This window comes from Hyaena hyaena, unplaced genomic scaffold (assembly GCF_003009895.1).
Source record: "Hyaena hyaena isolate Hyena2069 unplaced genomic scaffold, ASM300989v1 scaffold_25, whole genome shotgun sequence".
In the NCBI taxonomy this organism is placed as follows: domain Eukaryota; kingdom Metazoa; phylum Chordata; class Mammalia; order Carnivora; family Hyaenidae; genus Hyaena; species Hyaena hyaena.
The window spans coordinates 3,144,682-3,158,387 of record NW_024080657.1 but is presented as its reverse complement, the minus strand read 5'-3'; positions in this window follow the sequence as shown (position 1 = coordinate 3,158,387).

The window sequence follows — 13,706 nt, the reverse complement described above, 5'->3', positions numbered from 1 at the left end:
CATTGTAGTCAACTGAGACACCTCCTAAAAGATGCTCTCCCAACTGCTCAGGCTTCCTGGGTGACAATGGAGAGCCAAATTCCCTAACCCCTTGAATCTACTCTTCCCTTGAACCTGCCATTCTGACTTACTCAAATAGTTTTGTCTCCTCTTGGCATCAGTTTCTCCCTCTGTACAAGGGGGTTAATACTTGTTTTGAGTGAGGGAGGATTAAATGACACAGTGTTATCAGCCACTGCTTCTAAGAATGTTATCGCATCTCAGTGTGGGGGAGATTAGGAAGGATTCAGCCGTCCAAGACATCCTCTACACAAGCCCCTGTTTGAGATGTCCTTCATAGTGGGCTTCTGTGCTCCCCAACACTGTCACCTCAGTGACCCCAAAAAAGTCTCCCCTGATGTTTCTGGTGACTTGAAACATGTTACAGAATTGTTCTGCATGTCCTTGTCCTTCTCATGAAAATGGTAAATAACGTTCCCATGTTGATCTCCCAGAATGGAAGCGCACATTTGGTCAGGGAGCCAGAGGGGCCCCCTGAGCTCTCAGGACCAAGGCCTCATTGGAACCTCCGGTCATTCTCAGGCTCCGGCTTATAGCCGAGAGACCCTCTGGGGAAGATTCCCAGCCAGCCCGAAAGGACAAGGGGAACTCTTCTTTGTTTGAGTCCGAATACTGTTAATGTTCCACTTCCTTTATTTACCTTGGTTCCTGCTTTCGGAAAATCTTCCCTTCCAGCCCCCACTCCCTTTCCCCTCTGGCAGCGTTCTCCTCGGCCACTACCAACAAAGCTGGGTTTTCAAGACTCGCAGGCCACAGTATGGCAGAGCCTACCTCTAGGCCCCTCCCTCAGTTTCCCCATCTCAGAGGAAGCTTCTTTGACCTTCCCCTGTTATTACTACTATTATCCACATTTTTGTGACTATCGCCAGCCTGGGCCCGCCCAGCCTCCCAGCCCCACTTCCCAAAGTCCCATTGTTCACGGCTTCCACAGTGACTCCCCTGTCCCAGCTACTTCCGCCTGGCCCTCACATACCACACACCACCATCCTCCAAGCCTCGGTCCTGCTTTTACCTCGGGGTTCCAGCTTCCCATCCACACAATATCCACCCCCGATTCACTTTCTCCTTTTTAACCTCTTCCTGCCCCATGCTTAGCCACATGTGGATTTTTCGATTTAAAGTAGTTAAAATTAAATAAAATCTAAAATCAGTCCCTCAGTTGCACCCACCACATTTCAACTACTCCGAGCCACTGCGTGTGTTGAGTGGCTGCCATATTGGACAGTGCCAATGAAACATGTCCTTCATCCTAGAAAGTTCTGTTAGATGTTGCTGCACTAGAGAATGGGCCGTCGTGAAAGGTCTCCAAAATAAAACAGTCAAGTTGAGAGAAGTAAACTATAAAGCAGAAATGATCATGTCTTAGTGATAATTAAGAAAACCCAGGTAATTCCTACTGACCAGGGCTCTCAACCCACCCCTCTCTGTTTGATCGGCCTGTAGAGCTCAGCCTGCTGTTATACGAGGGAACACAGAAGTTACCAGTATATTCAGGATCACGAAACCTGGCTACGAAACCTTGGTCGTTCAGTTGCATGAAAAGAATGCATTTTTGGAGCTGCTTTGGGCCTTCCACTGGATGTGGGGCTAATAGCTGGTGAAAATTGAAAGCAACCACTCATTGGAATGTTATTTTTCAACGTAACGACAAGTCATTGGTTTGGCCTGATTGTCTTCCTCTATCGCATTGTCATCATTTGAAAGTCAGTCTGGAGAAGGAAGGAAAGGTGGGTTTGTTGATCATTTGGATTCATGTCCTGGCTCTCCTGTCACCTGACAGAAGTGTTACCTTGGACAAGTCACATCCCCCTGGTTTCTCATGTTTCTCACTCATAACAGGAAGGAGGCATTCCGCTTGCTACTTCCACACAAGTGTTGGGAGGATAAAATGGGATAATGAGGGGTAGAGCATTCTAGAAACCAAGTGCCCAGCTAACAAAAAAAGGGAAATAATCCATGGAATGCAATGGCCAGACTCAACTCATCAGTCTATGGGTCCAAGCTGCGTAATTGGCCCAGTGATTGGCCCAGGAGCTGCGTACCAGATACAATCATGCAACTCTCTGGCTTCTAAAAGAGTACTTCCCAACCTTCATTTTTTGGTATGTTTTCACACCACACGTTTGAGTTTTTTAAATTTTAGCAGAATGTTTAGCAGAATTAAAATCTCTGAATAGCAGATTTTAACAAGGCAGTCATTGAACACAGCACAATCCCTACTGGGTTATAAAAATGTTTCACAGTGTCTACAAAAGCCTCCAGTTGCTGGGTTGTGCCTTTGCTCCCCCTTCATCTCTGTGATGCTTCTGGGATAGTGCAGCTCACCATGCTGACAAGGTACCGTTTTCGTGCACTTCAGAATGAAGTCTTTCCTTGCTGCTGGCTTGGCATTAAGCTACAACTCCTAGCTCTTAATCACAAGACATTACACCCCATTGTAATCCCATTCAGTCTAAAAAGCCACGCACAGCCATAATACTCACAAACTGTTACCTGTTGATCAGTAATTTGACAGTATTGTCCACAGTGGGATAGACAACACTCATGAACCATGGCATCCATTTGAAGACTATGGCTCTACAGGAGCCCAGATTTCAGAACTAAGACTGAGACACTGAAGTCTACCATATAGACTAGTTGTAGAACCCAACTTCCAGAACAGCTGCTATGTTGTGTTTGCATTATAGCAAATACATATGGACAGCCATTCGCTCATCAGAAAGCATTTCCCTGTAGCTCATCTCTTACAAAGGCCTCAAGAGCTCTGGTCTCTCATGACTTCCCCACCCACCAGGCATCACCTCTATGACATCATTTCCTCGGACTCTCTCTTTTATTCCATCCACTTGGCCACAGCACCTTCTTGCTTTTCCTTGCACATTCCAGACTTGCTTCTGCTTTAGAGACTTTACTCATGTTGACTCTACCTGGAGTGCCTTTCCCCTAATTATCCATGTGGCTCACTCCCCCACCCCCTTGTTCAAAAGTTACCGTTTCCATGATACTTCCCCTAAATATCCCAGCTAAAATGTTTCCCCCCTGCCCCCAGCATTCTTTATGGCCCCCTCCCTCCCTACCCCCATTTAGCACTTAGCACCCCCTGAAATACCAATGCAACATCTATTGTCTGTCTTTCCTCCACCTAATGATAGGTTCCATGAAAACAGGGATGGTTATTGTATTTGTAGCACCTGGAAGAGTCTCTGGCACAGAATTAGTGTACAATGAATGCTTGCTGAATGAAGGAAGGAAGGAAGGAATGCCATCTGACCTTAACAATAGCTCACTTCAGGGAGGAAAGTAAGGGCCAGGGAAAGTTGGTGGTTTGGCCAAAGTGACACTATTTAGCACCAGTCAGGCCTAGATTTTAATCCAGATTCAGGATTTACAAACTTTGTGGCTTAAAGCCTTACCAGATCGAGCCGAACTTTCTTCCTTTCCAAAATGAGCCTCATAATCCCTGCCTCAAGCCCTAGCAAACAAACTGATCAGAAAGTACAGAAATAGCAGGGAATGGGGAGCAAGGGGACTGAGCCAGGGGGAGCTTTGCGGGGTGGAGAAATCTCGGGAACCACCATAGTCAAGCAAGTGAACCAAAAATCCCCAGGCAGAGGGAGGAGCCAAAACACAGGTCTGTGGGATTCTGTCCCACAGACCCCTGGCCTGTCTATGTTTCTCTGGGAAGCTGTGCCTTGTTAAATAAACACCGAAGACTGAACACAGTCTCTAGTTTCCACCCACTCTGGCTTTCGCAGGCACACATGGCATGGAGCAGGCTTTCCTTTGAACCAGGCCCAACACACCCCCTAAGCAGAAGCAGATTGACTGGTTTGACATCCACCAATGAGGCCATTTTCTATGGTTGGCCCTCTTGCGGTTGTCATCATTTTCCTCTTTTAGAAACGGCTGAGTTATCACCCATCCTTTCCAAGCTTCCCATCCGTAGCAGGGAATGTGGCACAGAGACCAGACCTGCATGGGGCGTTCACCTCAATCTGACATGTGCCCTCTTGCAGCCGTGTAACTTGGGACAATGTCAAAGGGATGAAAGAAAACATTTGCACTCTGGCTTTTAGTTGGCTACGCTCGCAGGCGCTCAAATTGCATCCTAAAGGAAGTGAGAGTTTGGGGTTTGTGATGTGAGCTGAAAAGCCAAATGGCTTTTCGATGACTTGCAGCAAAGGGCCCAGGCATTTTGATGCCACGAGAAAAGAAGTAAAAATACGGGAAACTTTGAGAAATCAAAGTACCGGCGATATTTATTTTTCGACCCCTCTGTGGGTGAAATTTTCCCCAGAGTCTCTCGAAACTCTAATAGCCTCTATTTCAAGGTAAAAGTCATTTTGTTATTTTAGAAACAACTGGAAAATTGTTATTTGATCCTTCAAATTATCATTTACTATATTCCCTAGAAAATAAGTACGAATTTGCTAACCGAATGCCTTTATAAAAATTTTCAGTTGCACTCTACATTAAATTAAGCCTGGCTAAAATTAGAAGGACCTGCGTACTTTAGATTTCTTAATACTTGAGAGGCTATAAACATGGGCAAATAAGAACACCTTTCAAAATCGTGGTCAGACTCAGCTGCAAAAGCCACTCAAATTTGCACCAACCACCCTTCAGTATATGCAGGTCTGTAACTTCTCTACACAAACAAAAATGTGTATGCTCATTTACCTGCCCTGGGTTCCATACCAGGCTTCGGGGTGGGGGGGTGGGGTGAAATGGACATCTCAGGGATATATGTATGTATACTAACTTATCAGTATAAAATCTCACCAGACTTGATTTCTGATACACAATCCACTCCGGGGAAAGTATCTCAAAACACATCACTGACATATGAAAATAAGGTTATTTACTTTACAATGATGCAAGGGACATAATCTATATAGAGAACAAAGCAATTAATGGTTAACTTGATAGGCACCTTTTATTTAGTTTTATTTTTTTTTAGAGAGAGTGCACACAAGCATGGGGGGGAACAGAAGGAGAGAGAGGGAGAGAGAGAATCTTAAGCAGGCTCCATGCTCAGTGCAGAACCCTATTTGAGGTGCAATCCCACAACTCTGGGATCATGACCTGAGGCAGAATCAAGAGTCACTCAATTGACTGAACCACCTAGGGGCCCTGATAAGGCACCTTTTGAAGTGGATGCTATACAAAATATATTTAGTAGATAACATAGCAAAAGATAAATCTATACTTTTGGTGTTTCACAATTGCATCATAAAACCACTTGTTTTAGAAAAAGAACATATTTTCAGAGCTCCTCCTCACAGCCATAAGATAAAACAACAAAGGAAATAGTCCCAGAAACTCATTAACAGACATAAAGGCATCTGATAAAGCCTCTGCCTTCTCAGATTCCCAGTGGAATGCCCCAAAGACCGTGAACATGCACTAGAGTCTGAACCAGCTTCAGAAATGTTCTAGATGGCAGGAGAGACAAAGAAGGATGGCAGGCCCCAACTTCCTCTACAAAACGGTAGCCAGTCTGGAGAGAGGAGGGAGGACACTGAACAGAAATCCATCACTGGGCTGAGAGTTATGGGCAAGGCAAGCCACAGGCCAGTAGGGTCCCTCTCACTCCTGGGGGTTGGCAACCTCTGGGTTCCATTGCCACACTTGGTGGTGTCACATCTTCTCCAGGTCCCATGAACTGCATCCTGCCCACAAAGCCACCCCCAGGTCCACTCATGTTTCTAGCTCCACCTCCTTCCTGAATCACTAGATGTCTCTGGGTGTCAGAGTCAGAGATGGTGATTGAGAGCCAACCCAGACATTTCCCATCTACATTTCAGCCTCAAGAATTCTGTAGACACTGAGGGCAAGCTTATATAAAGAAACTTTTAATATACTTTGTTTAACGAAAAGCTAATGCTGGATAAGCATTGATTTTTTTTAATAGCAGCTCTCCAAGTATACAGAATCGAGATTCTAGGATCCTGTCCCCCAAGATCTTGATTAAGTGAAAGGAGAGGGAGGTTGATGAACTTTCAATTTTAAGAATGAACTGAGATGATTCTAAAGCGGGTAGCCTATGGCCAACGTTTTGAGAAGCACTGGTCCAAAAACTAAGGGGTTTTATAAAAAGTGAAAAGACCCTGATTCCAAGAAAATTAATTCTGCTTCAAAGAAAGATGGACACTGACAAGAACCAGGTTTATAACTAAAAGACAAGGCAAAAAAAAAAAAGTGTTCTTCTTTGAAAAAGAATTGAAAAGACATTGAATTTGTTAAACTACTGACTTCAGACACAAAAGAAAATTTGAGATCAGGAAAAACTGCACAGATAAACAATGATTACAGAATTTTAAATAAAATGAAATGATTTCAAACGTCTAGAACAATGACAGTCTAAGGGTGATAAAAAGCTCCTCCTTCCCATTACAGACTGATAGAAATCCTGGATCAATTACAAGAGTTTTAAAAAGTGCATGAAAGTCTTCAAAGGAGAGAAAACTAAATTCCAAGTGTGAAATAGGGGAGAGGAGTCATGAGCTGACCCTGCATGGGCCAGGACATGTTCAGGTTTAGGTAACAGGCCTCAGGAGCCCACGGGTTTCGCTGTCACAGGAGGATGGGAATACAGGTCTTTCCCAACTTAGGCAGGCTTGCATCCTGATGAATCCTTTGTATATTGAAAATATGATAAGGCAAAAATGCACTTAATGCACATAACCTACATAAGCCTTAGCCTAGCCTACCTTACAGGTGCTCAGAACACTTACACTGGTCTACAGTTGGGCAAAACCATCTAATACAAAGCCTATTCTATACTAAAGTGTACGGGGAACCTGGGTGGCTCAGTCGGTTAAGTGTCTGACTTCAGCTGAGGTCATGATCTCACAATCCATGGGTTCGAGCCCCACTTTGGGCTCTGTGCTGACAGCTCAGAGCCTCCTTCAGATTCCATTTCTCCCTCTCTCTCTGCCCCTCCCCTGCTAGCTCTCTGTCTCTGTCTTTCAAAATAAAATAAATAAATAAAGACATAAAAAAATTATAAAGTGTAGAATGTCCCATGCAGTATATTGAATATGGTACTGAAAGTGAAACACAGAATGACTGTAGAGGAGCAGAACGGTCGTAAGCCTATTTGTCATTTACCCTTGTGATCACGTGGCTGCCTGGGAACTGGGCTCACTGCCACGCCGCTGTCTAGCAAGACAAGAAAGCATCCCACCCACCTAGGTGGGCTGACTGGCGAAAAGATCCAGATTTGAAATTCCTAGTTTTCACTGAATGCATATCACTTTGGCACCATTGTGAAGTTAAGGGACCGTCTACACACAATTCACATTGTCAGGGACCGTCTATACACAAGTCAAGGTCCACACAAAGCATGGAGTGGAATCAGCCATGCATGTAAAACCAAAAGCCTCAAAGAGCTGTTCAAAATTCTGATGGGGACCAGAAAAGCTCTGAGCGTCACCATTAAGAGTCAGCAAGGAAGTTTCCACAACACAGACCCAGTGGATTCCGACAGAAAAACGAATCGTTGCAGAAGATGAGCTCAGAATCCAAAATCACAAACCATGTGGGGAGAACAGAGCACCACTACTGAAAGCTACCAGGCATAATCAAGCTACAGAACGATGAGGAAGTAGTAGCTTGTTGTCTAAAGGAGATGATCAAATAAAATACATTACAAATGACTAAAAGAAACAATAATGAAAGAAGAGGATGGAAAAAGGAAGCAAATTTGGAAAAGACTAACTTCTAGACTAACTCAGAATTTTAATTTCTCGAATTTAAAACTACAGTGAATTGTAGAGTAGCCTCTTTGTTAAAATATTAGTGAACTGACTGCAATTATGTAATCATTATGATATATATAATATACAATGATGATCAAGTTGGAGTGAGGCCAGGAAAGCCAGCATGATTAAACATTAGAAAAACCTTATAATGAAATTCACCTCATTAGCTATTAAAGGGGAAAAATCATATCAGCATCTTAAAAGATGCCCAAAAAGCATTTGATAAAATTTAATAAGAGTCCTTGATTTTTTTTAAATAGTCTTAGTGACCCAGAAGCAGAAGAGAGAAGGGGGGACCTGATATAGCCTCTATAGCATATCTTAACACAAGTTTGAACACACATCGTATGCTGCAAAGCATTTAGCAACATTTCTTTTAAAGTCAGGACAGAGGGAAAGGAATTCTCTGATCATTGTACTTACTCAGCATTATGTAGAAGGTCCTTGTCAATGCAGGCAGGCGAGGAAAAGCAGGAAGAGGCATGAAGGATTAGAAAGAAACATAAGAAACATTTCTGTTAGTCACAGAGACAACATTGAATATATGATAGAGTAAAATAATATTAGAACTATTTGAAAACATTTAGTATCACTGCCAACTATATGGCAGTATATTAAAATTAATATCATTCTAGATAAATAATTGGAAACTATAATAAAATGAAAAATCTTACTCTTAAGAACAACAAAAGTCATAGAATATCTAAGAATAAATTCAACAAAGGAAATGAAAAAGTTAAGAAATTTATGAAGGAAATTATAAATTTGTATTTAAGAACATAAAAAGAATTCTTTTTTTTTCTTTTTTTTTTTTTAATATTTTTATTTATTTCTAGGAGAGAGAGAGAGAGACAGCGCGAGCAGGGGAGGGTCAGAGAGAGAGGGAGTCACAGACTGAAACAGGCTCCAGGCTCTGAGCTGGCAGTCAGCACAGAGCCCGACGCGGGGCTCGAACCCACGAACCGCGAGATCATGACCCAAGCGAAAGTCGGACGCCCAACCGACTAAGCCACCCAGGCGCCCCTAAGAACATAAAAAGAATTCTAAATACAGAGATATCGTCAGATAAAAGAACTCAAATAAAGCAGGCAATAGCCTCTAAATTAATATATAAGCACATGTTTCCAATAAAAATCACGACAGGGCTTTCCATGCCGATCAATAAGCTGATGTTAAAATTTATATGAAAAGGGTAGAGGACCAAGATAATTTTAAAGAATAAGGATGGGCGATTTGTCCTACTGTTTATCACCATGAAGCCACAGTAACTAAAACAATGTGGCACTGGCACAAGAAACATCTACCAATATGTGGTGGCATTAAAAAATTGACAAGAAAGAATGTATTTCATGACATTGCAGCAACTGGTCAACCAAATTGGAAAAAAAAATGAATGTAATCCCTACTTCATGCCATACACAAGCATAAATTCCTTATGGATTAAAAACCTAATTGTGAAAAGTAGAAGTTTAAAACCTTTGAAAGAGAAATAGGGGAAAATATCTTTATAAGCTAACAGAAAGGAAGGGCTTCTTAAGCAAAGGATAAAAAGCACAAACCATGAAAGACTGACTAACTATATGAAAATAAAAGGCTTTTATGAGAAAAGACAACATAAGCAAAAAGAGAAAAAGAGCTGCGGACATATGGAAGTTATTTCTAACTCATAGACTAGGAAAAAATCTAATCCAGAACATATAAGGAATGTCTATAAATCAATATTTAACAAAGACATACCAATAAAGAAAGGTCAGAGGCTATAATCAAAGATTCGTGGGGGCGCCTGGGTGGCTCAGTTGGTTGAACGTCCGACTTCGGCTCAGGTCATGATCTCACAGTCTGTGGGTTTGAGCCCCGCATCAGGCTCTGTGCTGACAGCTCGGAGCCTGGAGCCTGCTTCAGATTCTGTGTCTCCCTCTGTCTCTCTGCCCTTCCCCTGCTCGCTCTCTGTCTCTGTCTCTCAAAATAAAATAAAGACATAAAAAATTAAAAAGAAAAATAAGATTCGTGGACACGAAAGCAAGAGTGACCCAAAAGCATGAGTCGTGATCAGTATCTCGAGCAATGAAAGAGACTTGAAATAAATTACAATAAGATAGTGTTTTACAACCATCAGATACACACAAATCTATCAAGTCAAATGATACCAAAGGTTAGTGAAGAGGCTGTGCTTGAAAATCAAGCCAAAAAAAAAAGGCTTTCTTTCCCAGGGGCTTAGAATATTTACAAAAGTATGATTACATAATTAGGGCTTGATGAAAACCTCAAAATGTTCCAAGGAGGAAAAGTCTCCTACAGTCTATTCTCTGACTACAGCAGAGGAAAACCCGAGGCTTGTTTCTAGAACAGGAATCAAGAACACAGCCACTTTGGACATATGACCTAAATCCAAAAGGGAAAATGTAAAAAAACTTTTCAGGAGGAAACCTGGGAGAATATGAAAGATACAAAACCTCTCCAAAGTAATGATTAGGTTGAGCAGGAAATCAAAACTGCAAATTCAGAACATTTTGAAGACTGTCATAATAAAAGGGGCATAATAAAACTGGAAAATATAACTAGAAGCGGTAAGATTCCAAATGCCTCTGTTTTCAATGTTGTTCTACTGGTCTTCGTATATACATCTAAAAATAAGTTAAAAAGAATGAACTGTTTATACAAATACATATATGCATATGCACACATGCTCACGTGTACACGTGTGTACATATACACATATGTATACACTTAAACGTGTGTGTACACACATACCCATGGATACATATTCATGCACATGATCTACCCTCCGTTTTGTATAAATAGCATAGAAAATCACTGAAAGAACATAACAAATAATAGTAATACCTATTGATAAGGACAATTTGTTTTATCATGCATTTCTCTCATTTTCAAAAATAAGTATATAGTTTAAAAATAGAAAAATAAGAACAAATTCATTAATTAGTCAAAAAGTCCTTGAGCATTTTTTAAAGCAGAAAATGTCTAGGTTTTCATTGGGTTTTGGTTCTCCTTTTACTTTGTTAATGCTGTTTGCCAGTTAGACAATACTTCTAGTATTTCTTCACCTCCTGAAATTCTCTCCCATTATATTTTTGATTCTCACGTCTCTTACAGTGCTCTTTTATCCAGCCATACCAGTTATGTGACCTTCTCTCTGCTAGTGCATACGCCTTTGTCTTTTCCCCTCACGTTACTGAAGTTTTACCAGCCTCTCCTCTACACGGTTGACTCATTTCTCCTTAACATGGTTTCAATTATTTGGTGCTTATAATGTACATTCAGTCCTTCAATTACACACTTCTTTTCTACCAGCTTTAATGAGTTATAATTGATAGATGACGTTGTGTACATTTAAAGAGCACAAGATGTGGGTTTGATACACTTGTATCTTGTGAAATGAGGACCATCCTGCCGTTAGCAAACACCTCATTATGTCACTACCATCTTTATTACGGTGACAACACTTAAGATCCGTCCTCTTAGCAACTTCCAAGTGTATAATCCAGTGTTATCATTTCTAATGACGGTGCCGTACATTAGATCCCCAGAACTTATTCATCTCAGAGCTGGAAGTTTATATTCTTTGACCAACATTTCCTCATTTCCTGCACCCACCCCCAGCTCCTAGAACCCCAGCTCCTAGGGACCACCATTCCCATCTCGGTTTCTATGAGTTCAGCTTTTTTAGATCCACATATAAGTGATATCATACGTATTTGTCTTTCCCTGCCTGACTTATTTCTGTGTCGACTCCCTTACCTTTTCAATCCCTTTCAATCCCCAGTGCTTTTGCCCTGATGTCCCTCCATCTATAACCTATTTTACCCTTTTCTTGGCATTTGCTCTGTGAGGCCTTCCTTGACCACCAAGGTCTTAGGGATCGGGGTCCTTTCTCAGATCCCGCCGTACCCAGGACATGCCCCTCACTGCCCAGGTTTTACAGCCCCTTCCTCACACGCCTGCTTCCTCCAGTCAGTGCTACTTCCTTCAAGATCAAGGTCTGTACTGCAGCCATTCTTGGTCCCAACACAGGGTCTATGTTCACCAACAGTTGGTATTGTCAGACTTTTTAACTGTTGCAAGTCTGCTCATTGTCAAATGATGCTTCATTAGGCTTAGTTCACCGTTCTCCTCATTACTAAAGATATTGTAGATGTTTTCTGGGCCATTCTGATTATCTCTTCCATGAATTTCTGATGATAGCTTCATCCTTTTTGCATATTGCTCTGTCTTCTTATTGATCTGTAGGGACTCCTTATATCATTGTATAATCTGATTTCATTATATACAAAATCTTTTTACGTAAACCATATGTGCAAATATAGCACACACACACACACACATATAATACATATATAAAATACCGCCACTGTCTCTGATATTTCTTTGCTTTCTGCTTATGTGTCTTTTGTTATACCAAAACTGCTATTTTCATCTTACTCGACTTACCAATCTTTTATGTTTTATTTATGGAAACTTTTCCTCCTGCTAGATCACACGGACGTTCTCCTGTATTTTCTCTTGGAGGCTGAAAAATTGTATCTTTAATATTTAGGTCACATTTCAAAGTGGTCACTCTAGTAAGAGTTTCTGAATTAACGAATCAGAGCAAACTCAGCTCTTTACTTGAAGCACCTGACACTTGGGAAATCAGAGAAAGATCTAGACTAGGATCTGGCTCTGCCTCTGAGCTGGGTTCTGCTATGTAATAATCAATGCCTAATTCTTGGTTTGCAAAGCCAACCTTTTTTTGTCACCCACTTCACACACTAGCTGTGTGGTTCAGCTGTGGCTCTGAGACTGCTCTGAACTGTAAGGGAACGGCCGGTCTGAGCATTAGGGACCAGGCTGAAGGCACAATCTCTACTGGTTGCCATGTGTTGGTCTCATTGTGGAGGGGCAGGACCAGAAGGTTGGTGGAAATGTTCAATGGCTCTAGTACATCACATTACAGTCCCACAGTTAATGGGAGAGAGAATAATGTGTCTGCAGAGAAAGGTGACGAGAGCAAGAAATACTACAAACAAATAATATATTCTATCACAGCAGCTCCTTTCAAACTAGAAGGCTGGTTGTGTATTTATTCAAGAGAGTTCAAAAACTGCGCTTACTATCCACTTTGGGTCCAGTGGAAGTGTTGATATGGCTCAGAATGCAAGCTTTCTTTGGCATCCCCAGCTCAGTCCCTCAGCTGTGGCTCTTAAAAACATTCACCACTGGTGCAAAGGAAGGATAAGCTCTCCTCACCACATGCCTTGAAACCATCCTACATTCCAATATGGCCGAGGCTCAACGGCCCCATGCCAACAAGGGCCCCATCCTGGCCAGGCTAGAATTGGCCGCAGAGCTTCAGGTTGAGGGAAGAAGGTGATCAGAGATGGAGAAAAAAAGAAAGAAAAACACAAGTCCCACTGGCAAGGGGAAGGAACGTTGCTCAGCGTCCAAGATGTGAAAAGAGCTCTTCTGTACGTTGGCTTGGCTGACCTTGGCTTAGGCTACCTCCATTCATTGCCTCCACCTGCCCGGGCCGTGACCCAGCCTCGTTCTGTCCGTAGCAACAGATAACATGCAGAGGCATGCCTGGGCAGTCGTCTGTCAGTGCTCCTCCTTCAGTTTCTCAGGACCTAACCCACATGGCAACAGCCCCCTGGAAGCCACACTCTGCCCTTCTTCATGAGAACGGAGTCTCAGCACCCCCTGGAATGAATGGGATGTGCAGGAAGAACCCAGCAGGATGGTCCCTCCAACCCCGAGTCCCCGCCAGAGCAGAAAGGCTCATGGGGGTAGAAATCAGCATGGGGCGGGCAGGAGGAGGAACATGGAACCTGGCCTTTGCCAGCTCTTCTCTCTGCGCTAAACAGCTCAGAGGATTTAGCCAAA